Source organism: Aulonocara stuartgranti (assembly GCF_965226115.1).
Source record: "Aulonocara stuartgranti genome assembly, chromosome: 14".
Lineage (NCBI taxonomy): Eukaryota > Metazoa > Chordata > Actinopteri > Cichliformes > Cichlidae > Aulonocara > Aulonocara stuartgranti.
This window is the reverse complement of record NC_138950.1, coordinates 4,479,722-4,507,270: the sequence shown is the minus strand read 5'-3', so window position 1 is coordinate 4,507,270 and position 27,549 is coordinate 4,479,722. Positions and strand designations below refer to the sequence as shown.

Below are 27,549 nucleotides of genomic sequence, written 5' to 3'. Positions count from 1 at the left end.
ATTAAAATTAAAAATCATCGTGGAGTCATTGACAGAAGAGCATCAACATTCAGCCTGTTAAATTATATTTAGATATTTTTATTTCAGAAATGTTTCCTGACATAAATGGAGAATATAAAAACACAATCAAAGCAGTAAAGTCCATATTATGAAGTGTTTGCTGTATCAGACAATCATGTTTATTCACAACAATGAAAACAATATAGTGCAGATAAACATGGCGCTGCAATGAATCTGCTCTTAAACACAATAACAAAATACATTTTCCAAGAGAGATGATAATGATTCACATCAGAGTGAAGAACGAATACATTTACTGGTTTCTAACATTTATTATAGATCGAACTGATCACTGATAGAAACAGAAGAATATTCAAAATGATACTCTGAGAGATACATGAATGATAATAATAAATGCTGATGAGCATATTAAGTGTGTGTCTGCGCTGAAAGCTGCTCTCCTCTCCTGGTTTTCTGTATCACACAGACCACAACAACACAAAGCATCACCTGCAGACCGCTGAGCAGTATCCACCTGACTTTGTAGAAGGTCGAGTAAACCCCAAAGGGCTCTCTGTAGATCAGAACTGTTTTTTCTCCTGACACACACTCACCCTCTGACTTCAAACCTGTACACACATACTCTCCTGCATCTTCCAGTGAGACATTAGAGATTATCAGGCTGTCACGGGAACAAGTGATTCTATTGTCACTGCAGAACTCATCATCGTACACAATTTTACCTTCTGTTTGAATCGACTTAATGAACCAAACGGATAGAAATCCAGCTTTACATCTCATAGTGACTTCATCTCCCTCTGAGAAAACCTTTACTACAGGTGGACCAAATTTAGGGCACACCAAAAGCCAGTACGCATGTTTTACTGTTTCACCTACACAACTGTAGATACCTGAATCATTTAACATTAGTGATGGAAGTACCAGCGAGAAGTTTCGACCAACTTCTTGAACAGTATCCAGGGAAATTGCTACCTTCATCCAAACTGGGGGCTGGTCATGAATGGGGTCCATGAAGGGACACTCCAGCACAGCTGTGTCTCCCTCTGAAGCATAACGTAGCTTTGTTTGTTTGGTCAAACGTACAGAGTAAGTGCTCACACACTGCTGTTGGTTCATCAACAGGCAGATGTAAACAGTTTGTTGTCCATTGAAGACATGAAGAAGAGATGCGTTTTTTGCCTCCAGGAAACTTTCTTGGACTTTATTCACCTTCAAAATTGTTCTGTCTTCAAAACTACTCGGCTCGGCTTGTTGCCACTTACTGTCATGTCTGATCCAACGCACCGTCAGATTCTCACCTGCTCCTTTACATTGTACGTCTACAGTGTCTTCAAGACTTGCGATAGATTCTTCCCCCCTTACTGTCTTGCACACAGTCAGGCTGATGTTTCTCTCATATGTCATGTTGCCCTGAGTCCAGCACACATCTTGGTACAGTCCAGAGTCTGAGTGGGTCAGGTTGTTGAGAGTAAATGAAGGAGAACCATGAAATGTCTCAGGAAATGAGAGTCGTCCTGTCAGGTCTTCATGTACTGTGAAGTTTCTGTTCCAGGGGTCAGAGATGTTCCACAGGACCAGAGTATCTTCACCAACACGTCTGGAGGTGATGCAGGAGCTGTTTCGATCTGGGAGCTTGAACTGTAAAGAGCCTCCTTCTTTTCTTATGGCGATAAATTCTTCTGCATGAATGTTGCTGATGAGAGTGAACAGCAGGGAGAAGCAGAGCTGTGCGACTGCAGCCATCCTGCTCAGAGGTCTCGTGGTGAGTGTCGTACAAGCACTGACACTGCTCGCTTCATGAGCTTCCTGTTTGTGGTTGGAGGAGGAACGTCACTTCTTTATCACATCATCAAGGAACACTTTGAAGCATTTAGCTCGATATCACGCCGTATATCTGCTTTCACTCTTCACAGGCCAAAGGAGTGAACACATAGTTTTTTTTATACTTCGTTGCATGGGTCCAGGGGTATCAAACATGTGGTCTGGAGCACAGAACCGGCCAGTCACAGTGTCCAATCTGAACCATTACAAGTGAGATTATGTCAGCTTTACCAAACAGCATTGAATATTTATGAATATGTAAAAGTCCTTTCTAAACTATTAATAGTTTTTTTCACAAAAAAGACAGAAATATGGCGGGGCGCTAGGTCGCAGCAGCCACACAGTGTCCTGTCGTGTCTACAATATCCCGACCATAACTTGAACCTGGTATTTAATACCTACTGCACAATCCACTTCGTATTGTCTCTGTCCTGTGTACAGTAGTCCCTCGCTATAATGCGGTTTACCTTTCGCTGATTTTTTTGTGTGCAGTTTTGCATGTTTTTTTTTTTTTTGGGGGGGGGGGGGGGGGGGGGGTTAACAACGCATTGTGTTCTGTATCCTGATTGGCTGTAGACCATTGTCAAATCAATCTGGTGCCGTGTCTCCTGTACAGTACAAAATTCGTTCAGCTTGTCAATTTCACATAAATCTTTGATCACTAGCAGTGTGACTCTGAAGTGCTGTACAGTATGTTTGTAAGTCTTCTCCCCAACAAACACAAAAATATAGACGAAACGTTTTGCACCGTCAAAAGGCAGCAGCGGGTGTTTTTGGTTTCATTCTATAATACTGGACTCATTTTCTCTATGGAGGACCGCAAGAGCCATGTGCATCAAAATAAAGAATTCTGTTCTTAAATAATAAATTGTGGAATGAAAAAAAAAAAAAATATATATATATATATATATATATATATATATATATATATATATGTGTGTGTGTGTGTGTGTGTGTGTGTGTGTGTGTGTATATGTACACACACACACACACACACACACACACACATATATATATATATATATATATATATATATATATATATATATATATATGTGTGTGTGTGTGTGTGTGTGTGTGTATATGTACACACACACACACACACACACACACATTGTCACGGCGAGTGAGGTGAGCCGTGTGGAGGAAATGAAGGAGGATCCAAATGCAGGCAGTCGTGAAGGTGTGAAGGTGGTTTATTGAACATGAAAGTAAATACAAACGGCAAAATGGAGCTAGAACTAAACTATACTGGGATAAACTAAACTACAGAGCACAAACCTTAACGAGAACGACCAGAGGAGAATGATGATGGACAGCAGGGAGAACACACGGGTGAGACATGGTAGATACACAGATCAGGCAGGGTGGAATACACAGACGGACCAGCAACAACAATGACGGAAGACATGACTTAAATACACAGAGAACCACAGGGGAATTACACACAGGTGGTGGACACAGCTGGGAATAATCAACAAGACGAGACAAAGGTAAAACTGAACACACTCACATGAGACCCAGACCTTCACAATAAAACAGGAAATGAGAACACCACACCAAGACGCAGACCTGACACTGAGAGACAGACAGGAAATGACATATGAAACTAAACTCACATCGTAAACCCAGATAAACAGAAACATGGAACTCTAATAATAGAAATCATAATCATCACCATAACACGACAAGAGAACAAGAACACAATCCCTGATGAAAACTTAAATCAAAACACAATAAACTCAAAATACTGGGTCCAACGGACCCAGAACCGTGACATATATGTGTGTGTGTGTGTGTGTGTATATATATATGTGTGTGTGTATATATATATATATATATACACACACACACACACACACACACATGAATGAATCCTTTAGCTTCAGGAGCATTTCTATTCATCTTATGAATTCCAGTCTAATGTCAATTCACTGTTTGAGTTTGGTCTTAAACTCCAGAGAATACCACCTGGTTCAACAATCTTTTTATCTTATTATTTGCAAAACGCTTTTCTTCTGAGAGATGCTCCTGAGGCTGAAATTGAGCCCAGAGAAACAACAACAAAGTTTGTCTGTGAAGGCTCTCAGTCATCCAGGTCATCTTAGTCAAAGAAGCCTGCAAAGAAAAGCGTCTGGACTTCTTTAAGTTGCTTGAAGACGTTTCACCTCTCATCCGAGAAGCTTCTTCAGTTCTAAGGTCAAATGGTGGAGAGTCCCAGATTTAAACCTAGTGGGAGTTTCCCCCCACAGAGGGACAAAAGGACCTCCTGATGATCCTCTAATCGCCTGAGCCAAGGTGTGAAACTGGGTGTGGGTCCCAATCAGCCAGAGTTTCGGGTGAGCTCGTTGTGAAACCTGGCCCCACCTTATCATGCGAATTCCTGAGGTCAGATGGCCCAGGATGTGAGTGGGCGTTAAGGCGTCTGGGAAGGGATCTCAAAACTGGATTATAGATGGCAGACAGTTGGTGTCGTAAACCACCGCTTCTGTTCAAAGATGGTCGCTCACAGTGGACATAGATGGCTTCTTTCACTCCTCTTTCAAACCATCTGTCCTCTCTGTCCAAAATGTGAACATTTGCATCCTCAAAAGAGTTTCCTTTATCCTTAAGATGCGGATGGACTGCTGAGTCTTGTCCTGTGGAGGTGGCTCTTCTATGTTGTGCCATTCAGTCATTCAGTCATCCACACACTGGTGATGGCTGCCGGATACTGGCGCCACCAGGCCCTCTGACCAACACCAGCAGGCAACCTGTGAAGTGTCTTGCCCAAGGACATAACAACCAAGCCTGTCGGAGCCAGGGCCCTGTTTCAGGAAGCCGGTTTAGAAAACTCAGAGTGAAAAACGATACGCAGGGTTGAGTAACCCCGAACTGTCCAACTCGGAATATTCGGTTTCAGAAAGGCTGATAACAATTAGTTCAATCAACACGGAGTTCAGAATCAGAATCAGAATCAGAATACTTTATTGATCCCTGGGGGAAATTATTTTTTGTTACAGTGCTCCATTTTAAACCAACATTAAGACAAGACAGACAATATGCTAACTAAGAATAGTACAATATATACATATATATACATACATACATACATAAGTCACTTATAAATAAATAGTTGGAAAAGAAACATGTGTAGCTGTAGCAGTAACCAGTGTGTTAAGTGGATGCGTTGTACAGGGAGATGGCCACAGGCAGGAATGATTTCCTGTGTCGTTCAGTGGTGCTTTTCGGTAATCTCAGTCTCTCACTGAACGAGCTCCTGTGACTGACCAACATGTCATGGAGTGGGTGGGAGGTGTTATCCAACATTGTCTTTATCTTGGACAGCATCCGCCTCTCCGACACCACCTTGAGGGAGTCCAGCTCCATCCCCACAACATTGCTGGCCTTACGGATCAGTTTATTAAGTCTGTTGGCATCTGCGACCCTCAGCCTGCTCCCCCAGCATGCAACAGCATAGAGGATCGCACTGGCCACCACAGACTCATAGAAAATCCTCAGCATTTTCTGGCAGATGTTGAAGGACCTCAGTCGCCTCAAAAAATAGAGACGACTCTGGCCCTTCCTGTAAAGTGCTGTGGTGTTTTTAGCCCAGTCCAGTTTATTGTCAATGTGTACTCCAAGGTATTTATAGTCCTCCACAATGTCAACACTGACCCCCTGGATTGAAACAGGGGTCAAGTGTTTCCTGGTCTTCCTGAAGTCCACGATCAGTTCCTTGGTCTTTGCCACGTTGAGCTGCAGATGATTCTGCTCACACCACGTGACAAAGGAGTCGACCACAGCCCGGTACTCTGTCTCATCATCCCTGCTGATGCATCCAACCACCGCAGAGTCATCAGAAAACTTCTGAAGATGGCAGGTCTCTGTGCAGTGGCTGAAGTCTGTGGTGTAGAGGGTGAAGAGGAAGGGGGAGAGGACAGTCCCCTGTGGTGCCCCTGTGTTGCTGATCACCTTGTCAGACACACACTGTGGGAGACGTACATATTGTGGTCTTCCTGTCAGGTAATCAACAATCCAGGACACCAGAGAAGCATCCACCTGCATCGCTGCTAACTTATCACCCAGGAGGGTCGGCCTGATGGTGTTGAAAGCACTGGAAAAGTCAAAAAACATGACCCTCACAGTGCTCGCCGGCTGGTCCAGATGGGTGTAGACACGATTGAGCAGGTAGATGATGGCGTCCTCTGTTCCGAGACGAGGCTGATAAGCGAACTGAAGGGGATCCAGATGTGGTCTTACTATGGGTCGCAGCTGGTCCAGGATGAGCCTTTCCAGGGTCTTCATGATGTGGGAGGTCAGTGCCACGGGCCTGTAATCCTGGGGGCCACTGGGACGAGGCGTCTTTGGTACAGGGACGAGGCATGATGTCTTCCACAGTTGCGTCAACCCCAAGTGAAGCGCGCGGACGAGGATACATAAAGCCCTGATAAGCGGAGCACAGATTAAGCGAGTCACCATGGAGACGGAGGGAAAGAAGGCGCGGTCAATGTATTTCACAGCGCTTGAGGCCGAAATTCTGATGGCAGCATATGCCGATAACATGCAAATTCCGCGGAAAAAAGTAACACAGCCACAGCTGCAAAAGACAGGGAGCATGCATGGCAAAACATAGCCGACAGAGTCAATGCGTGAGTGTTAATATAAACATTGATCTAGGGATTTCCACCCATTTAACACGTTATTTTATCATATGTTATTTTATTTGTTATTTTATACATTTTATTTTGTGATGTGATGTGAGCGCAGGTGCAACCCAACAGGCCCCAAACGTTCCTGGCAGCAAGTAAAAATGAAATATAAAAATATAGTCCAAACAGGTAAGGTGTAATTGTATTATGAGCCATAGTGCTTGGTCTGTTTGTCCCATGTAAATCAATTGCAGTTAGAGGCTACATTAATTTTCTTTCTGTAAGCACTTATTGAAATTATCTGAGCACATTACAAGTACATATTTGCTTACTCTGTATGCTCAAATGTGACCCGTTATAGCCAACAGAAAAAAAGCGGAGGCCCGAAAAACAGGTGGGGGTCCTCCACCACCACCACTCACAGAGGCTGAGCAGTTGGCCCTCAGCCAAAACAGTGGGCGCCCTGTGGCCGAAGGCATCTCTGCGGGGACATCCTCTGAGTCAATAACCCCGCAAGACACAAGTGCCTACATAGGGGGTAAATTCAAAATAATACATGATGTGCATACATCCTTTCTTCACAGTCACCTTTGCAGTGCTACTCATTCATTTGATAAACTCTTTACCATAATGGATTATTTTGTAGTGAAGTTATTTTCCTACTGATTTTGCCTTCCCTCAGTCTTGGTTGTCTTTGAGAGCATAATGACAATGAAGTGTAAGGTGATTGGTATGTTTGTTAATTGCCATTTGGTCCCTTGTAAGTTATAAGTGACCTGTATAAACCTCATATTCTATCAGTTGATGGTGGTGGTGTACTGCATCTGGTGCAGCCTCCTGTTGAGCCAGACCAACATGCAGTTGTGAGTAATACTCCACAGATTATATGAGTTTACAGTAGAACAGCAATGTTGTTTATTTCTTTACTACAGGAAAATAATGAAGAAACATTGACAGCTGTTACAGAGGAGGAAGCAACAGAGACACTTTATGAGGTTTACATCTTTTAATACTTTGTGTACAGGAAATACAGGCGACCAATAAAGCCAGTTGAACAAAAAATCTGTTTATTCTTCTTTCAACATGTTGAGGTGATGGGTCAAAGGAAATGATTGTGACATATGGTGTCTCTGACTGCGCTTCCATCTTGTATGTCCGTGGGAGGGTCAGGATGTTCATGGTTTGGATCACTGCTGATGTCTGGTTCAGAAGGACAGTGTTCTCCTCTAATTGTGGCAATGTTGTGAAGAATCACACATGCCACAATAATGTCACATGCCCTTTCTGGGGTGACCCTGAGTCTTTGCAGGCACTGGAACCGGGCCTTAAGCATTCCGATAGTCATTTCAATTCTGGCTCTTGTCCTGCAATGAGCCAGATTATATCGCTGCTGTGGGCCCGGTTCAGGGTCAGGGTAAGGGGTAAGCAAATAGGGTAAACATGGATACCCCCTATCACCAAGCAAGTAGCCAGTGAACACAAATTAGCATCCATTACTATAATGAAATAATTTGTTAGTTTGAAATGCTACAGGGAACTATGTACCTGTACATTAATGCTGTGGAAAGACTTCCTGTTCACATAGTCTCCTTCATTTACTGAAGGAGCAATGATTGGAATGTGAGTACCATCTGTACAGCCAATCACGCCTGGGAACCGTGAAAATAAATGTAAAATTTAAGTAGTAGTTCAAGTATCACCACATCATGAATTGAGTTTTGTTCATCCTGATACCTGCAATTTTGTGGCATCCCTCTTTGATAAATCTTGTGGGTCTGTGACCGGGGAACACAAACGAGTACAGGAGACGTTTCAGTGCAACTGTAACATTCCTGACTGCCCGACAGACGGTAGCCTTGGAAACGTGCTCAGCGTCACCAATATTATACAGAAAGCTCCCGTTTGCAAAAAACCGAAGTGCAATACAAATAATATGTAATGAACTGAGAGCATGTCCGCGATGTGTCACATGCGTAATATATGGCCTGAGGATGTTATTCAAATAAATTATAGATTGTGCTGAACAACGGTAACGTTCACACAGGAAATCATCAGGAAATGATAAAATGTCCAAACGCGCTCTAATCACTCTCTCCCGGCGGAGAGCTCTGCGGAGAATTTGGGCTTCACGATCTACTGGCTCTTCAAGGACGGGGCACGCCATGTCCGACACTTCCTACTGTCAGGTTTCCGACAAAGGGGCGGAGACAGTCAGGGTTAGTTGTAGTAAACCTGCTAGGGGGCAGGTTAGCTTCACGGAGTGTGTCCTCATAGTGACTCACTGAGGCTTCATCTGAACTCGCTTTGTGAAACCGAAAACCCAGAGTTTTCGTTAACTCAGGGTATACTTACTCAGTTTTTCCACTAAACCGGCTTCCTGAAACAGGGCCCCGGGCTCGAACCGGCAACCTTCCGGTTACAAGGCGAACTCCCAATTCTTGAGCCACGATCGCGCCTCGAGATACATACTCGATCACTATATATCTGCCTCATGTAAATGTCTAACAGCAGCAGTTTTAACAGTCAAGATTGTGTTTTTGAATGCATGTCTAAGGTGAAGTTTATACACTGGAGTAAGTATCTTCTTTGCACTTTATAGATATTAGGGGTGGGGGAAAAAATCGATACTGTGTAGTATCGTGATATTTTGTTTGCTAATAATGTATCGATACAGGGACAGCAGAAATCGATATTTTGTTACAAAAAAGTTTTTGTGGACTCTGACTTCAGAGCATGTTGATCCTTTTTCTGAGCAAGAACCCTGACATTCCTTCACTGTCCAAATGTGTTTAACTTTTTTTTGGCAGCAATAAACATGTTTTATTTTAATTAAGTTTAAAACTTTTTTATTTAATGTAAAATTATATTTCGTTTTAATTTACTTTCAAATTCTTCAGTTGCTGAAGGGGCTGCATAGTTTTCACAAATTGCATAGTTTAGAATAGCTATAATTGTACCAGATGGTTGCATTCAGTTAAGTTGGACTAGACTGTAATACAAACCGTTCAGTTTGTCAACAATAAAACTGACTGAAATGAGAGAAAGACTGAGTGTGAGACTTTGTTATTACATAAAATGAATATTGATAAAGTTTACCTTTATGTACAGAATCTGAATATTGCAAAATATTTTTAAAAAATTGCAATAATATCGTATCGTGCACTAAGTATTGTGATAATATCGTATCGTAGGATGTATGGTGATTCCCACCTCTAATAGATATGATATTAATGTCATAGACGGCTGTAATGCAGGCAAGAAAGAACACAAAATGCAGACTCGCAGAAACGGGAAGCTCAAAAATACAGGTTTATTTGCTGAAAGGGCAATAATGCAAAACTTTACTGGGACATATATAAACTAAACATATGAAGAGGCACACAGGGGAAACGCACAGCGATGAGGGAGAATGCGACACTATACTTACGTATACTTACATTTGTAGCCCGATTACGTCACAGCGATGCAACGAAGGGTGTCCCAATTCGAAGTGTACTCCAATGCACAGTTCATTTCCCCAAATTTGAAGGCTGTGTCCGGCATAAGACTTTGTGACCCAACCTGTCCCAAAATACATAGCGCGGCGTTGGGTGTGGATATTTCTGTCAGAAAAAAACGGCGGGCGGCTGAAGAGTTATTCTTTAAAAGTAAGTACTGAATATTATGTCAGTTATTTATGTGCGAATGTTTAATAATGAAGAACATTAAAACATTACTGTTGGCCACATGTCGGCAAAGTTATGTGACATTAGTGATGTTTGTACTAACTTGGTTTTAAAGCCTTTACTTTAAAATATACGCTGTTTAATAGTCGACCTTAATTTTACAGAGAATGTGATGATTTAATGGATAGTTAAAGTCAGTCATATATCCACAAACACAACAAGCTGAAAGTCAGTGATGCTGCTCGGTTTGCAGTCCTGAATATCACGGCACAAGCAGGATTCACTGCACTTTTAATGTTAGCTATGTTATATTGCTGCCTCTGCTCGGTGTTGTCGAGCCAAACGGACTTTGACGTGTGTTTGAACGAGCTGACGGTTACGGTGCCTGGGTTGTTGACCCAGAGTTTTGAGTTTATTATATTATTGAAATTGATTTTGATATTATTTATCATTTATAGTCTTTGGTTTCTTTGTTAGAGTTCTGTATTATGGTTTATGTCTCTGTGTTATGTTTCCTGTTTTACTTTAAAAGTCTGTGTCTCATGTTAATGCGTCTGGTTTTGCTTCCTTTGTCTCGTCAGCCCTGATTTGTCCCAGCTGTGTTTCCCTCCTGTCTCTCAATCCCTGATTGCTGTGTATATTAGCCCTGTGTTCTCTTTGATCTGTGTCGCAATCTCCCTTATCTACCCTCATTCATGCTGTGTGTTCTGCCTGCCTGCGTTTATTGTTTGTATTTTGGAAGTTTGTTACTTTGAGTTCAGCATTAAAGCTGTTTGAGTTCACGTTTGTCTCCGGAGTCTGCACTTTGGGTCCTTTTCCTGCCTGCACACAGCCGTTTCATAACAGACGGTTCACTCGTTAAGCTGAAAGAAAGAGTCACACATGTGTCCACTGCACCATCTGGGAACTCTTCTTGTTCAGCACTCGTAATAACACAAACACTAAATCCTCCTGTTTGTAGCAGTGTCTACACCTGAGACTGTCACCTGTCTGTCTGTCCTGCACTCTCTCTCTTTTTCTTTCTCTCTGATTGTGGAATAAAAGTATGAACATGTGTTTATAAGTTACACTTGTGTTTGAATCCTGCAGCTTATCACACATTTGATTTCCATGTGTGACAACTGCAAGTGTCCAGAGTGAGGACAGACTGAGGGAGCCACTGCTGCACATCATCTGTGAGGCTTTGCAGCCCTGATGATCCACCAGGACAAACTCAGCAGTGTGTGAGGAAGAGGAGGAGGAAGAGCCAGCAGCAGCTGACAGATGGAGAGAATAGACAGACTGTTCCCTGTTTGTGAAGGACTGCTAGGAAAGTTTGACATAACTGTCTGTGCTGAATCAGTCTTATTAGGTAATGTTAAAATAATGTGATCATCCCAGTGTTTTCAGTGTGGGAGAAAGTACTCAGGGCCTTCAAGTTACACACCATGAAAGGCAGCAACAAGTTGAACTCACTGCTGTAATGAATCATAATTAATATAATAATAAATATAATATTGGCCATATTGTGTTTACATTACCAAAGTGTTATGACTTTAGTCTCATGAACAACATTAGCTGATTGTTATTTACTAGCTAATCTTAAATGACTGTTCAGTACAGAAATGAAGCCCAACAATCATGTTTTTACAGTCCTGTGGTCTCAGCCTCAGATACTCAACAAATCAAAACATCTCATAAAACAACAAACGAACAAAAAACATTTTTTTCTCCTTCTGTCAAACAATTCTGTGTGAAACATTTCCAGTGGTTAGTATCATGGTTGCTAGGCAACCTGAGCAGCGCGACGGAGGCTAGACGTCCCATTTCACAAGCCTCACACTTCTGCCCTTCTGGCTCTTCAGAGTTCCTGCCCCACGTAGTCCGCGAAGGCCGCATACAGTGCGGCACCTGAATTGGGGCACAGCTATAGACCTTCACGATAAGACAGGAAACATGAGGAGGGAAGCAAGACACAAGAACTCACAACATACATAAACACGGACACACAGAGAGACACAGAGGCCAAGGACACAAGAGGGAATCTGATAATCAAGAAGCTAAACAGGGAATATAAGAAACTCAAAACAGAATAACTAAGACTACAAATGAACCAGAGTATGAACTATGATACAAAGTAACACTAAAACACAAGAAGTCAAAAACACTGAGTCAAAAGGAACCAGAGCTGTGACAATTGAACGATTCTGAGCTCAAGCACATTTTATTTCAAAACATAAAATAATTAAATTCTCTTCATTGCAGTAATTGGGATAAAAACATGGGTACAGTATGACACCTAGTGATGATCTATGCTAATTAATAATGAGAAAGCTTATGCCAGCTTTCCATAGTGAGTGACAGCACAGGCATCTGTGTTTTTCATTGCATGAGAGATTAGTGACAGGCTAAAGTGTCACTTCACTAAAGCTGCTGAGAGGAAGAAGTGATGAAACACGGTTTTTAATAGAAGGCTTCAAACAGCAACAGAAACTCTGTTATTCTGGGTGTTTCTAGCCTTGAAATCATGCTGTGTAACTCAAGGCATCGTGATTATCTGTTCTATTTCATCTGTCTCCAAACTTTGAATGAATGCATGCTTCAGACAGGCAGAGGTGGAGCACTCACAGGTTTTGTGTTTTAGTTGCTGTTCAGGTAAATCACTCTTCTCATTAAAGATATGTTGGTGTACAGCTATCAAGCACTTTGATCATGTTGTACAGTGAAGGAGATTTAGTAGAGGTGGGAATTTAGCGCGTTAATTGTGATTAATTAATTTGAAAAAAAAAACGCATTTAATTGCACTTTGCATTCCAAGTAAAGGGGAACTTTTGTCAATGCACGATTTCCTCGTATACCACTGATGCACACATCGGAGCTACAAAGAGTCAGAAGAAAGCGCAGACTGATCTCGGACTTTTGAAATTTCATTTCAAAAGACTACCCGACAGAAGCCTTGATAAAAGCGTGGTTTTGTGCAAACTGTGCAAAAAGGAGTTTGCATTACCACCGAAGCACTTCAACCTGAAGGTACCATCTAAATGCAAAACATATTGCAACAAGCACAGAAACACTGGGAGCTGTTAACGCTAGAAGGTCGACAAACAAAAGGTGTCGGCAGCCCAAACCTGATGAAATGACTGGCTTCAGGACCAAAATTAGTAAGTCAACATTTGACAAACTTACAAATTCTCTCGCACAATCGATTGCTCTGAACTTCAGACCACCATCATTGGTAGAAGATGCTGCTGCGCTGAAAGACTATTTCAAGCCAAAAAAAAAAAAAGCCAAGCACCATTACAAAAAGAAGGTAGAAGAACACTTCTCCAACTCCAACCCCCGACGCATGTGGCAAGGACTCCAGACCATTACAGACTACAGGACCACCAAACCCTCCCCCGCATCCTCTGATGTCTCCTTCCTCAACGAGCTCAACAACTTTTATGCTCGTTTTGAGCGAGGGAACCCCACAATCACAACCAAAGCAGACGTGACGCCAGACCACCAACCTCTGACTCTCTCCCCCACCGATGTAGGAGCGGTGCTGAGCAGGATCAATGTCCACAAGGCTGCAGGTCCTGATGGCATCCCCGGGCGTGTTCTCAGAGCGTGTTCTGAGGAGCTTGCAGGAGTGCTGACAGACATATTCAACCTGTCCTTGGCCCACGCTGTGGTACCGGCCTGCTTCATATCCACCTCCATCGTCCCGATACCCAAAAACTCCAACCCATCTAGCCTCAATGACTACCGCCCAGTAGCACTCACCCCCATCATCACTAAGTGCTTAGAGCAGCTGGTCCTAGCACACTTCAAATCCTGTCTCCCCCCCACCCTGGACCCCCACCAATTCGCATACCGCCAGAACAGGAGCACAGAGGATGCAGTCTCCATCGCACTGCACTCTGTCCTCTCACACCTGGACAACAACAACACCTACGCCAGAATGCTGTTTATAGACTTCAGTTCAGCATTCAATACAATCCACCCCTCACAACTCATCAGGAAACTGACAGACCTGGGTATCAGTTCCCTCATCTGCAAATGGTTACTGGACTTCCTGACCAACCGCCCCCAACATGTCCGGCTGGATAACCGCTGCTCATCTACCATCACAATGAACACCGGTGTACCACAAGGCTGTGTGATGAGCCCTTTCCTCTACTCCCTCTTCACCCACGACTGCAGACCTGCTGATGGTTCCAACACCATCATTAAGTTTGCAGATGACACCACGGTGATTGGCCTCATCAGTGACAATGACGCCTACAGGGAGGAGGTGGATCGTCTGGCTGAGTGGTGCGACACAAACAACCTGCTGCTTAACACTGAGAAGACCAAGGAGCTCATCGTGGACTACAGGAGGAATGCTGACCCAACACCCATCCACATTAAGGGGACGGCTGTGGAGCGTGTGAGCAGCTTCAAGTTCCTGGGAGTCCACATCTCTGAGGATCTCATCTGGACGACCAACTGCTCCAAGCTGGTCAAGAAGGCTCACCAGCGCCTCTTCTTCTTGAGGACCCTGAGGAAGAACCACCTGTCCTCAGACATCCTGGTGAACTTCTATCGTTGCACCATCGAGAGCATCCTGACCAACTGTATAACAGTCTGGTACGGGAACTGCTCTGCCTCGGACCGGAAGGCGTTGCAGAGGGTCGTGAAAACTGCCCAGCGCATCGCCGGAGCACCACTTCCTGCCATAAAAGACATCTACAGGAAGCGGTGTCTGAAAAGGGCTGGGAAAATCATCAAAGACCCCAGTCACCCATCACATGGACTCTTCACCCTCCTGCCCTCTGGGAGGCGCTACAGGAGCCTCCGGACTAAGACCACCAGGTACCGGAACAGCTTCTTCCCCACAGCTGTCAGACTCCTGAACTCTGCCTCCTGACATCTGACCCACGTTAAACACATGGACTGAACATACACACACCCACAACCACCTACACACACAATGGACACCTGTACCCTCAAACACACAATAATAACATGGACTGAACCACCACTCACAACCACTAGCACTTTATATAGCCTCTGTAGAAACTATCCACATATCTCACTTATCTTAACTGCACTGCTGTATAGTTCTGTGTAAATAATCATTCTGTAAATACGATAATTTTTAATTCTACAACTGTTTATAACCTGCATAGTTCACATTTCTGTATAGCTGTATATCTCAGATTTCTGTATAGTTTTTCATATTTATGTCCTGTTCATAGCCTGTACATACTTATAGTTATAGCACATTCATAACATACTTCATACCGTGTACATTATAACATACCGTAATAGACCCATTTCTGTAATATACTTACATATCTATATTATTGCTAATATATATTGTAATATATCTATATCATGGCTAAAGCACTTCTGGATGGATGCAAACTGCATTTCATTGCCCTGTACCTGTGCATGTGCAATGACAATAAAGTTTAATTCTATTCTATTCTATTCTATTCTATTCTAAGTCAAATTCAACAGCTTTATGACACTGAAAAGCAAAATTAGATGCATTACAGACAGTCCTGCTAATATGGAGCAAACAAGACTCATCTACTAAAAAATCAAGAGGCTGTTTTTGCTGCTTTATACAAAAAAAAGCACAAGCTAGTAATTTTAACTCCATCAGAGCTGGTAAAACTCCAAAAGCTGGCGACTGTCCTTTAACCATGCAGGTAAATAAAATAATAACTTTATTTATAAAGTGCTTTCAAACAAAGTGCTGAACAGCTATTTGAAGATAAAAAAGATAAAGAAATAAAAGAAATACAGAAAAAAGAACACAATTTAAAATAGGCATGAGTGGACCAAGAAACATTGCTTTCCTTTACTCCAGCAGCATTTCTTTATTATGCAGGAAAACAAAGTTTCAAGCGGCACTTCTTCTTCTTTTATTAAGATCTATCAGGGATTAAATGTGTAATTAACCTTCTTCACACAGACAGAAAAAAAAGTTTCACTGGTCCGACCCACTTAAGATCAAAGTGGGCTGTGATGCCGCTGTATTGTAATGAAAAGCCAACCTCACACTGCGTTACTTTGACGTATAACAAAGTGACTGACTGATGCCTTATTAATCAACTTTTTCAGGACTATTTTAGGATGATATTTTGTACCCACCACGTACTCTCCTCCCAGTTCTGACATCAAAACTGAGTTTACAGCCGACCAAGAGATGAGTTTTGAATTTAAAATTTCACTGTTATAGTTTTATTATTATTTCATCCTTTCTGACGGATCATAATTTCCATTAATGTTCTTGAGTAGCAATTTAAAATAAAATGTTATTCTTAAAATACTTTGACTTTTTAATTTGTATAAATTGCTTTTTTTTTACCTACACCTGGATGTTTGAGGAAACAAACACTGATTCAGTTTCTTTGCTAACTTACGTGATCTTAACAATGAACTGATGACATATAACAGCAGAGATGTGGGTCAGGATCAGCACTGGAACTGTTTCCCTTCAAGTTTTTTCTGTAAATTACAAAATAAAACATCTCAGCACACACACACTCTTGCCTGTAATCCAACAGACATTTTCTTTTCAGGTAAGACTTGAGCTCAGTGTCCAATGAAAAACTCTCATCCTCTACTCGCTGGCTCCCCCTGGTGGTGGAAATTACGAACCACACTAAAGAGGATCTGAGGATCTCTCCGTTTCCTATTCAGCTTTTGGCGTCAGTTTCATGTCCCTTTTACTCACTTTACTAAACTTTATGTAGGAAATCAAACTTCTGTGACATTTGCGTTTCTTGTGGAAAATAATCAGATTATTCACTGACTTACTTTTTTTAATTGCTGCATTCATTCAGAGGCACCAACTTAAAAGTCAAAGTCCGCTCTACTCAGAAACCCTATTAAAGGTACAATCTCATCCAATTTAAGACTTCTTCCTGTTTTGACTTTTCAGGTCAGTAAAAGCTGTTTATATGTTTCTTCATGTATTTGCTGTTTTCTGCTGGCTTTATTTTTACCCTATCTCCAGCAACCAACTCACTCTACCACGTGGTGGCGCCACTTCAGTATTCACCTCCTTTAATTTACAATAATAATATTTTTATGTTTTCTTTTCCCCTCAGTGTATTATTTCCCATAAAGTGAAACCAGCAAAAATATTTGTTAATAGAACAAAATCTGAGTTTTAAGCCACAATGCTCTGTTAGAGGAATTCAGAGTGTGGAGAACCAATCTGAGCAAATAAAGAGTGAATTATGAAGCAGAGCAGCCAAAACAGACGGGAGTCGAGCTGATGAGGTGGAGCCTTCTCACCTTCATTTGACAGGAAATCTGACTCTTGAAATTAAAAATCTCCTTTGTAAGCAGCATATCTGTAAGCAGCGTGCGTGCGTGTTTTCATACTCTCATACAGACAAACACACCGCTTTTATCTTGTGTTATAGATTCTGAGTAACTTCTCTTCATTATCTGAGATGATAGTTTCAGTGGTTTGAGCTCAGTTTCATTTCATATTGTTTCAAATTCATGCATATCAGTACATGTTGACTAAGACGAGATAGCCATGCTTGCCAAAGAGATTTCTAATCTCAAGAGACATATTTTCTTGTGAAATGATAGTTAAATAAATTAAATAAGCATGACTGGGCCTATTATAGTTCTGTCAAAAGCATCTTCTGACTATTGACAGATACCGATCTGCGGTAGATGCATATGGTCCAACTTTGATCTCAAGTGTGTCGCATCAGTAAAACAACTGAACAATGACCTGTCTGTCTTTGGTGAAGAGGTAAACATTCACATTTAATAACCAAACCATGAAAAAAATGTTTTAGGGTGTAAGTCGAATTTGAAAAGTATGTCTGAGCCTGCAAAATAACGTCACAGCACACACATTTAAAGATTAGAGAGTTTCAGAAGTGCGGATGCTCTGCAGGCTGTTTTCATACCAGTGCTGTCAGCGTTAGTCTCGTTAAAATGACGTTAACCTGAGTGCATATGAGAGCATGAGGGGGGGAATGGATGTTTGTGTCTGTGTGTGCCTGTATGTCTGTGTCTATATGTCAGGTTGGGTATCAGACACCACCTCTCTGGGGACACCTCAGGCCCTCCAAGGTTTGGAGGCCTATCTCCACCTACCACCACTTCCCCTGCCGGTGGCGGACTCCCTCAGGTGTCGGTGCGTTGGTGGTTCTTTGTGTCTGGGGGTGGGCGTCCAGGTACACACCGGCTCACTCCTTGGCGGCCGCTTATCGGGGCCTGGAGCCTGGGGCTCGCTCGGGCCACTTCGGAGGTGGGGTGCCCCCGGCCTCTCGGCCTGGGGCTCGGTCACTCAGGCACAGCTGGCTGCCGGCGGAGCTCATGGGCGCGTCACTGCAACTCCCCCTGGCTTCTGCTCCGCGGCTGCTGAGTGAACCCTCATCTGGGACTCTCCTCAGCTCTTGCTGGGACAGTGGCGCAGCTGCCCCGCTGTTGGTTTTCCATGGTCTCTTGTGTTCTGGGGGCCTCTAGATGTCTGGAGTTTTGATCTCCTCCATACCTGCTTCATACCCTGGAGGACGGGGCTGTGCCCCCCCCCCCCCCCCCCCCCACACACACACACACACACACACACACTCCCTAGCAGATCGTTACATGGAGAAACCTTTGGAATACAAGCGCGCTGATCCACACAGGTATGCACACTGCTCGTAGACTTAAATTACACCTTTCTTGGCTACTACTTCGAAGCACATCTGTCCTGCGTGCTGCACAACAACATTGAATATTTAGTATTTACTGCTGTTTACACTTAGCTAGATTAATGCGATGGTGTTGTGTTTAGTATGTTGCTTTGTTTTTTTTGTTTTTTTTTGTCTTCTATTCTTCTCTCAACAGGTGATCCAGGAGATTTTTATTTTTTTTTCTCCCCCCCTTTCTCACTGTCCCTCTCCCCTTCTGTTTTTCCTTTCCTTCCTCTTTCTTTCTCCCTTTCCTATCCCTCACTGATGTCTGTCCCGTCTGTAACATCTGAAAATAAAATATAATAAATAATAAAAACAAAGATCGACCAAATGGACCAATACGGCAATGCCACAAAGATCCATTTGGCAAAGTAAATCCATTGGGTATCCTTGTTGGTCTTCAGACAACAATTCTGATGGCTAAAGAACCAAATGGGACAGGCAAAAAAAAAAAAAAAAAAAAAAAGTTAACCGCATTGACGCGGCAAATCTCAGTTAGCAAGTTATCATCCCGTGCACGGTGTTCCTTCTTCCTCGATTATCACGATAAATTCGTCTGCATGAATGTTGCTGATGAGAGTGAACAGCAGGGAGAAGCAGAGCTGTGCGACTGCAGCCATCCTGTTCAGAGGTCTCCTGGTCAGTGTAACATAAACACTGACACTGCTCGCTTCATGCGCTTCCTGTTTGAGGTTGGAGGAGGAAAGCCAGTTCTTTATCACATCATCAAGGAACACTTTGAAGCATTTGGCTCAATACAAGTGCTCTGTCTATCAAGCGGCTTTTATACTTTACAGCTCTCACAAAGTTTGTTGCGCAGGTTCAGAAGTATCAAATGTGTGATCTGGGGGACTAAACCGGGCCTTTGTGTCCAACCCAGCCCACTGGATAGTTTTGAAAGTACATTTTACAGTTTTATGGTTTGTTCTACAGTGATGTAATACACATCAGATAAGAAGAACTTTGAAAGCCTCACTTATATATTTCATCGTGTGTTTTAGTTTGTGGATCTGAATGCACAGAGTGTAGGCTTAAACTGTGTCACATCATAGCCACGACATATACACGTCCAGGTTTGGGGGTAGTAGGGATGTCTCCACAGCCATCTTCATCTTCTTCTGGGAGACACAAAGGTGTTCCCAGGGCTGCTGAAAAACAAAGTGTCATGGGTCTCCTCCAGGTAGAAGACGTCTGAAACACCTGAGCTATGAGGTCAGTAATGACCAAGCTCCTCACCATATTTTTAAAGCTGAGCCCAGACACCCACATTTTTCAGTGCCAGCTCCTCATGTTCCTTTGACTTGGAGTACGGTTGCTTCCTTGTAGTTTTAGACTCTATTTGGAATATCATGTAAACTATCTGTGTTGCATTTGTCTTATTTTATTTAAATCCATTAAAATCTCTTTTGTTTTACGCTCAGCTGTCAGTCCTCAGGAAACCATGAACCACCATAGAAAATATCACCGTCAGAGTACTACTAAAGTCATTAAAATTCAGCCTGTATTACTTGTGAATATCTGGACAAAATTTAAGCTTACACACACATAGACACACAATATGCAAAAAAAACCCATTTTGATGTGTGTGAAATTGTTTGTGTGTGTGGGAGGAAACGAACCACTGAAACCACTGAAAGCAACATGTCTACAGACATAAAGATAATAAAGAGATATTTTCTTACTTTCAGTTTTCTGTCAGTGTGACTTATTATCTTATTTTATGTTTTTCTAATCATTGTCCAAACAAATTGGGAAAATTAGGAATTATTTTTCATAAGACAGGCAATGTTTATTGTGAGAGTCGTGTATATAGTGAGTGTATTGTTTATAATTGTAGGAAATTTTAGAAAATTTTTCTTCAGCAAGGACCTGAGCAAAATTTTGCCCCCACCGCTTTCCAAATCTTTCCAAACTTTCTTGGGTTTTGTTTTTTCAGAACTAGAAAACAGCCGTTTGAGTTTATATGCGTTCCTCATTTCCACCGTGAGGCTTGAACAGCCTCTCGCCACTAGATGACGCCATCCCATTCTTCTTTTCATGGCTCGTTTAACCTGACATGATATGTGATTGGATGGAACTGACATCAAATTTATTGTAAATTCTTTTTTCTTCTGTTTTTTCCCCATAAAGTAAAACCAGAAAAAGTGTTTCTCCACATGTTTAATTTGAGTTTACCAGAGGACGAAAGATAAAATAATATAATTTTATCTTCAGATTCTTAAAACGGCTCAACACCTTCTTAAATTTAGGCTTTTTTCTATCTCGGGTTTTAAATGAGAAGGAGCAGTTATAGATGTTCGTCCAGTTATTACAGACACAGCATATTTTTATAAAGCGTTACAACTTTTCTTAGGCTCCCCAATTTTTACACTGGACCCACTTAATGAGGCAACAGTACGTAGAATAACCTGTTTAATTATTTACTTTGAAAATTTTTGATTACAAAATTATATATTTTTAATCTAATAATGTCATACATGCAAATGAAAGTTCTGGAGATATAATCTATTTGTTATATTTATTGTTTCATAGGTTTCTTTTATTTTCCCCTCTTCATTAAGTTAATTTCCCAAACATGTTCGTTGTTTACCATGCCGTTTACCCCAGTAAGTCTGTATCATCAAATAATTGATTTATTTGTTTTAACAGCTATTTTCTGTTAACTGTTTTCATTGTTAAAAGAAACATTAAAAACATTAAACTTACTTTTAATTTAAAATGAGTCAGATGGTATTTTTTTATTTAACAGATTTATTTCAGATAACATAAGACATCTTAAATAGCTATGTAACATGTAACATGTAACAGTTAGCTAACTGTTACATGTTACATGTACAAATAATCTAGCTTAATACAATAAAACATTTATCAAAATTATATCATGTTAAAGTAAAAATCTTTCCGTTACTTGTGTTTAAATATGCTTCGTAGATAAAACGATTTGACTTGCATTTTTAGCTGACTGGCACAGACTGCTCCCATATCTGTGTCTTGATAATCAGGTCTTATTCATGGTTTCATAAATTCCTTATTCTTTCCGCTTTCACGATCTACTGTCAGTGTCAAACATGAAAGCAACGCCGGGAGCCAGTACCCAACGAAAAGTAAAATTTCTCACTATTTTTTGGTGTTGTGAATGCACCACGGCGCGCTCAGAACCGGGGCGCTGCGACCCGCCCTGGATCCTAGGGGACATCTGGCTCAGCCAATCGGAGGAGAGAGAGGCTGAACGGGGTCCAATGGCGCTGGAGGAGGCGGGCGTTTCTGTGCAGCAGCCTTCTCTGCGCCTCGCTAACAATAGGCTGGGTTCGGCAAGTTTACTGTTAAAAAAGCAGCCAGGAGGGAGACGGAGCACAGCAGGGCTGAGCCGACAGGGTAGCGGAGTTTTCCCACTACAGGAGACGTGGTGTCCCGGTGTCGGAAATTACCACGCAGGCACTGTGGGATTTACATTTACGACCGGACAAGTGGTGAGTGAACCTTTGGACTTTATCTCTGAATTAGCCCTGCATCTCCATTCTCAGTCGGGCATGGTGCGCTGGGAGCTCATTTGCGTGAGAATAGAAGGGGTTAATGATTACTGTAGGCTGGGAGCGCACTGTTATCTCCTTATTCTGTCCACTGCACCTCTATATTAACGGCCCGGAACCTGCAGGCCCATAAAACCCGCACAAAGATCAGAGCTTGTAACAGTCTGAGGAGTGGGTGGTATGATTATTATTTTATTACACCGGCAGGGGCGTTTCCAGGGTTTTTTCCACGGGGTGGCACATGTGGAGACCAAGAGCAAGGCACACGGGGGACCACGGGAAATCAGAATATATCATCAGAAATAAATGCAGGAGACAAATCTGGCAGAAAACACAAAATATTTCACACTTATGTGCAGCAGTGAGTCCAAACACAGATGAAAAGTTTCTCTGAAGGTTGTTTAGTACGTAATAACTGATTTAGAAAGAAGTGATAGAAGTATTTCGTTTTTACTTAAGTCAAAATTACACAGTTGGGCATTCAAGTACATGTACTAAAGAAGACATACACATTATGTGGAATCTTATATGTGTGGTGGGATCACAATTATTGACTTATTAATGTGTACATCCCTTTAATGTTGTAGCTGGAGATGATAGTAACTGAGTGAACCAGTGGAAAACATTAAGCACGGTATATGCTGTTAGTTTTGTTTCTTCTTCTTCTGTTATAATTTGTGCTGCCAAATTTTCATAGAACAAATGTTATGAAAATGTGCAGCATGATGCTTTTTTTGGTGGGGGGGGGGGGGGGGGGGGCTTGATCTCAGGCATACTTTAATCTACAAAAGTCATTTAAACTTTGGACTTCAGATGATTGAATCTCTATTGATCACTGTATTGATATGTTCTATGGATTTTTAACGGTTACATTTTTGTGTTTTTTCCTTCGCTGTGCAGGCACAGTATGATCACATCACTCTTGTCAAACCTTAGATTTTTTTCCATAGCTTTACTTCTGCATGAACAAATTACACATAAAACAACAATAGCACAAGCAAGAGTGGGTACCAGACCAGCTTTATTACATATTTTTGTTCACTGCCTCCCTCTGACCACTGAGCTCTATGCAGGTAGATGGGCCATCCCTGTTTACCTGCAGAGAACCTATGGTTCAGTGGATTGCAAATGTGGTCTCCCTGCTGAACCGTAAATTCCGCTTAAGGGAGCAGCCGAAAGGGAAAAAGGTTGTAGCTAGGGCATGATGGTGTATTTGGGTCACTGACGGTTTAAAAATTCTTTTTAAAAAATAAAATAAAACATTAAGTGGCTCAGTGAGGCTATTAAATTCTGAGGAAAAAAAATCTCTAGATTAAAGTTGTAAATTCATGAGAAAAAACTATCAAATTTCCATCCATGGATTTTATTAACATGGTCGTTAGGGTGCTGGAGCCTGTCCCAGCTGTCATAGGGCTAAAGGCAAGGTACGCCCACGACAGGTCTAACACAGAGACACAGACGATCACTCACGCTCGCATTCACATCCATGGAAATTCAGAATCACCGGCTTGCTGAACTTTCATGCGCAGAAAAGACTTACATTTATGAGAAGAAAAAACATGAAGGCTTATAAGAAATAACTATGAGGATGTCGCGTTTTGATGAAAATGAGCTTGTATGTTTCTAGTTATTCATCCCAGTAGTTCAAATTTCTTTCCTACTGAACCTTGAAAAAAATAACAACACTGTTTTTATGAGTGCCTCTGCACCAGTTTCCTCCCAGTTCACATATTATCAGTCTGTCTCTACTGGAAAACTGATGACAAAGAAATGAATGAATACAGGAAATTCTACTTTGTCATTTCTGAAATGCACATCAAGGAACAGAGTGACACATGCTGCTCTCTTCTCTCTGAAATGTCTTTTTCTGCTCTCGTTTGGGGAATCAAGAATATTTGGGGAAGATTATAGGCAAGTTTTCACAAGTTGATAGTGCTACCTAACTGTGCTTATACATCAGCTGCTCTGCCTTTAATGAAGCGAAACATCCTTCTAGATTTCAGCATGTTCACTGTGTTCTGCTTGAAGCTCCTGTTTCTAGGTGGCTCAGCAGAAATCAGAGCACTGCTCCTGTTTCTGGGGGGATTCTCTCGCCATTTATGATTTTGGAAGAGAGGATTTGTGGCTCTTGGTTGCTGCATATTATTGATTAGAGGCGGACGAGGGTGCTGTAACTTTTATTTGACATTTGAGGCAACTTTGAATTAAAAGGATGGACAAACAACTTTCTGCCCTTCAGTGCTAAAGCTAAAGTTTCACCTCAGTGTTTTTGGATTTTTAAAAACTGTAGGTATCGTATTTAGCATGCACAAAACATGATATGTGCCGTTATGGATGCGTGGCACAAAAACAGTGACGTCACCACGGTCCCTTTGCCCAAGTCCCAGTTTTCCCAGCAGTTGCAACCAGTTACTTTTTTTTGGGGAGGGGGGGGGGGGGGATTACTTTTTTAGTCAAAGTATCCATGAAAAGTAATTATTTTTCCTAAAAGTAATGCAGTACGTTGCTTAATTGCCCAGAACAAAACCAGTTTGTTACATTTGTTTTCTTGTTACTTTGTAAAATGACCTGAAACACATTGTTACATAATTACCAGTTAATGACATAAACCATAAGCTACAGTCCCACACACCAATAATCCCTGTGCTAATGTCCTAGCGAGAGTACACATCCGGTATTTATTTCAATGTCTACACAAAGCATCAAAACCAGCCCAAAGGCTCTTTAAAGTGGTCGTCATGGTGATTCTACTGTAGAAACATGGAGGCTGCAAGCCTGACTGCCCATCAGTCTGTTACCTGTCGAAGATCAGGTAACAGGCTGGCTGCTGGGATGGAGACGCTGACAAGTTCTACTTCGCTCCACCATTTAACTCCTCCCACACACAAACTGAAATCAGCTGATTGTAGCGCAGGATGAAAGAAGTGTGCTTGTTTGATGTTCCCACCCAGCATGACATAAATGAAACTGTAATGTAATTACCAGATTTAGTACACTGGTTGCATTAGCACCCTCTGTATCATTTGTGATTCTCTGAGCTCCTGGACTGATGTATCATTGAAGTGATCGTAAACGAATGTCATGCTGTCTCATTTCATAGCAAACGCCTCCTTCTTGACGGAAAAAACGGTTGATTAGGGAGCCAGGTGTTGTGCCTCTTAGTCATAAAAAGGTGAGACATTTTACGACTTTGTGATGTCCTAATTTGTCTCTGTGACCATCGACACAAATGTCACGTAGCTGAGCTTGGTGTTAGTTGATGTTAGCGGGGTTGTCACTTTGCTCTCTCTGGTTTCCTTGTGTGAAGAAAAGGTGAGGCCGATAACTGAGCCGGAGAGCCAAATACGAGTCAGCGTAGATCGAGTGTAGTGGTGTGAAAGTGCTCCTCTACCAGTGGAAGAAAGCTGTGATGAACACGACATTGTTGTTGAAGGGGTGATGGCGAGGCAGTGGTTGCCATGGAAATTAGGGGTGTGTCTGAAATGTTTTAATGGCCCCATGTGAAGCAGGAGGCCACCCGGTTGTGGCTTTGACACCTCGACAGCCTGACGGGAGCGAGGAAAGCTGGGAGGACTTAATGACCCATTTGGCTCCTGTGGCTTTGGGCTCGGCCTCTTCAGGAGACTGAGGACTGCGTGTGTGTGTGTGTGTGTGTGTGTGTGTGTGTGTGTGTGTGTGTGTGTGTGTGTGTGTGTGTGTCTTTTGGCTCTGTCTCACCTGTCATTGAAGTTATTTTTAACCCCAGAGATGGTTTGTTTGACTCTGAGTGAATTAGACCTGATGACCTACAATGCAAGTCTCTTATTCTACCAGAAACAAACCACACAGAAAGGTGTAAAGCACATGATTCTCAAATGAAGTCATTTATTCATTTTCAGTTCGATATCATGATCAAATAAGTCAGGAAAACATCAGTTTTTTGACCCAGTAATATATTCTGACTGCTTTGTATCAAAGAAGAGATAAAAAATACTCAGTATTACTTTAAACTGCAGATGAAACAATGAGTTTAGTTATTGTTTAAGCAAAATTCCCATACATAAATAAACTCATTATGTCACTGGTTTTCCCGCAAGAACACTTGTTTGTGACCCGTACACCGCACAGTCACAGCAACCCTGAACGAGTGCACTGACCGGGTGTCGTTAATCACTACAGGAGTCTTCGTCTTAACTATTAAACCTTTACTGTATTTTTAGACACAAAACACTTGAAAGCACATCACACATTCACAAGAATTAAAGTTTAAACCGAATAAAACACATAATGATAATAGCGCAACTAAATCGAGGCCAGAAGCCGAACATTATCAGCCCATTAGTTTCTGTTCTTGCCGTTGCAGAAGTGTTACTTGGAAAGTACTTTAAAAATCCAGTATAAAGTATTAAATGAGGCAGATATGAACAGCTGTACTCCTCATTGAGTTGCAGATAAGCCAATATAAGAGGGTAAACTTGAAAAATAGAGTAAGGTGACTTCCATCCAACTTCTGGTGTTTATCCGCATCTGTGTTGCTGTGGCTGCAGTCTCAGCACACCTCCCTCTCCCACGGTTCCTCATCTGGCTCTTCTGGGGGGACACCAAGGCGTCCCGTATTCAGAGAAAATATTACGCGTTTCGTGTTGAGCTGAGAAGGAACATAGTTTGTCCCGTACTTCAGCTAGGATGGAAAAAGACACAAAGCTGGAGGTATTCTGTGTCTTTGCTGCACAGCTGCCTCTTCTTCTCTCATTCTCTCTCCCTCCCTCCCTCTCCTGTTGCTACTTCAATCATGAAACTGATCAGTGATCAGCTGATCGGCTTTTCTCTCTTATTTGTTTATCTCCCACTTTGTGCCAGAAAGAGGAAACCAGTGGATGTCGCGCTAAACAACAGCAGCACGTTTAAGCTTGATCAGCTGTTGTTAGAATTTATTTAATATTAATTTCTAGTATCAGCTGATGTTTGCTGGAGCCACAGCTGTAAAGCTGCTGGTCATGATGTCGGTTTGGTTATCTGCTGAGAGGGAAACATGAGGATGAAACCAGGAGATGTCCTTACTGAATCATCAGAGCTGAACAGGTGATGGAGAAACAGGTTTACCTTTTAGGTGACATGAATGAGTTGAAGTTATGAACTGTTTCTGAGAGACAAATAACACCTGGATCCTTTTCTGCGTAGCTGACAGCTGGTAACTGTGCAGGGGCGGATCTAGCAAAGTTTTGCCAGGGGGCCA

At 42.1% G+C, this 27,549-nt stretch overlaps 1 protein-coding gene across 3 annotated transcripts in view; it reads left to right on the top strand.

The window, feature by feature from the left end:
* Positions 1 to 22,085: 22,085 nt before the first annotated feature.
* pak1 (p21 protein (Cdc42/Rac)-activated kinase 1) overlaps positions 22,086 to 27,549 on the top strand; it is a 73,484-nt gene continuing 68,020 nt past the window's right edge. For all 3 annotated transcript variants that reach the window (XM_082502952.1, XM_082502954.1, XM_082502951.1), the window contains exon 1: positions 22,086 to 22,274. The gene's annotated coding sequence lies outside the window, so the exon portion shown is untranslated. The remainder of the gene's footprint in view (positions 22,275 to 27,549) is intronic.